Here is a 2,355-nt window from a genome sequence, read left to right on the forward strand (position 1 = left end):
TGTGTCTGAGACCTAGGCTGGATTTGGGAATATCTGCCTGCTGAAGAGGGTCAGTGAAACCATCCTGGCTGAATATCTCATCGCTAAAGAGTCACAGAGAGAGATATCTGATAAATAAATGTGTTACTGAACCCACTCTGGATGCTCCCTCTATCTCTGTCTTTCTCACTAACTTCATTGCAGTGTTAATGTAAGCCTTGTGACACTAATAAATAAACTTTAAATCTTTCAACTTTAAAAACTCTCTCTTTCTGTCTCTCTCAGTAACTGCAGCGTTAATGTGAGCCTGACTTGTGACAGGAATAAACACACTTTAAAACTTTAAACATCCTCTCTGTCTCTTTATCTCTCTGTCTCTTTCTGTCTCTTTATCTATGTCTCTGTCTGTGTGTCTCTGCCTCTCTCTGTCTCTCTCAGTAACTTCATTGCAGTGTTAATGTAAGCCTTACTTATGACACTAATATATAAACTTCAAAACTTTCAACTTTAAAAACTCTGTCTGTGTGTCTCTGTCTCAATTCAGACACTAGTTCAGTGCCAGGTTGAGAGGGGGTCAGTATTGAGCAGAATGGGAGGCAGTTTGATACAAAGTTTGCAGAAACTGCAGCGAGTGTTTGTAAACATGTTGGGGTTGTGGAAAGGTCAGTGTGTAACAAGCTGAGGGAAGGTGTTTCCACTTCACATGTGGCTACTTTCTTTAAATTAAATAGCACAAGAGGCCAGGATTCCCCCTTCCCAGTTACACAATCTCTCAGTAAAATCTAAAGATTAATTCTTGGGGAAAGAGAGAGAAAATAATTAAAATACAAGAAAATATTTAAATTAAATAGCACAGCAAAAACCCAGGATCTCCTCTCAGTTACACAATCTCTCAGTAACACCCAAACACAACAAGTCAGTTGTAAAGCAGAGACTAAAGAGTTAGGGTGGCACGGTAGCACAGTGGTTAGCACTGCTGCTTCACAGCTCCAGGGACCTGGGTTCGATTCCCGGCTTGGGTCACTGTCTGTGTGGAGTTTGCACATTCTCCTCGTGTCTGCATGGGTTTCCTCCGGGTGCTCCGGTTTCCTCCCACAGTCCAAAGATGTGCGGGTTAGGTTGATTGGCCATGCTAAACATTGCCCTTAGTGTCCTGAGATGCCTAGGCTAGAGGGATTAGTGGTAAATATGTAGGGATATGTGGTCGGTGCAGACTCGATGGGCCGAATGGCCTCTTTCTGTACTGTAGGGTTTCTATGATTCTATGAGACAGTTCCCTCCCTGTGTGTTTCTCTCTCTCTCTCTATTCCACTCTCATTCAGATCTCGCTCCCTCTGATATGAAACATTAAATCTGGATCAGGTTAATAAACAGACACAACTCACTCAGGGTGAAGCCTGAGCAACAGGCCTCAGTCAGCCCTCCCTCTGGAAGAAGCTCCTCTCCCTCATCCTGGTCACAAACATTCCCGTCCTTTGGATCCTCGACACATCCCCAGTTTTCAAAATTCCTCAGGAGAAAAAGAGATAAAAATTGGTTAAAAAGAGAGAGAAAAAGAGACAAGGCCATTTTAACAATAAGACACACAACATATCACAGCGAGGAGTCCAGCATTTCCATTCAAGTCCATTCAGCATCATGTCCACACAAGCAAAGCACAGGTCAAAAAGCAGATTGAGACACACACTGACACACACACACACTGAATCAGAGTGGGAATGTTTTCAGTGCAGGGGGATTATTGGTGTGGGGACTGAAGGCTCTCAGATTCACATTTATCCTGAGTGTGCTGGATGCAAACCCCACCCGAAGTCTCTGACATGCCTGCAATGTCTGTCTCTCTATTGAGATGCTAATTCACCCCCCCTCCCCCTCTCACCCCAGAGGAGTTTGTGGTAATGTCAGACTGACTATTGATATGTTAATGCAGGGAGGCAATGGATTCTGCAAGCTCCTGCCTTTAGTTTCTTTAGTTTAGTTTCAAACTTTATTTCTTTTCCCCTGTAGGTCGTGTTCGTCCATTTCAAAAACCCCCTGACCCCCTCACAGCAGCCCTGAAAATCCTTGCAGCCGCTCCCCACAACCCAGCGAGTGGAGGGGGAATGGGAATGTGTGAGTGAGTGGATTGGGGGATTGTGTCAGTGTGTGTCTGTCTATCCCACCCTCTCTGCTCACACTTCCTGCCCAGCCTGCTGAAGACAGGGAAAGAATGGGAGTTGAACAAAGCCTCCTCTCTGCCTCCATTTTCAAAGGATTTGCCCCTTTCTCACACCAGTTTTGTCCATTGAGCTGTCCCTATCAATTGGAAAAAAGTTTTATTTATCTCGCTGTGAGATATGAAGTCACTAATTACTAAATACAGGCAAAAACATCCCA

The sequence above is a fragment of the Mustelus asterias genome, unplaced genomic scaffold (assembly GCF_964213995.1).
Source record: "Mustelus asterias unplaced genomic scaffold, sMusAst1.hap1.1 HAP1_SCAFFOLD_50, whole genome shotgun sequence".
In the NCBI taxonomy this organism is placed as follows: Eukaryota; Metazoa; Chordata; class Chondrichthyes; order Carcharhiniformes; family Triakidae; genus Mustelus; species Mustelus asterias.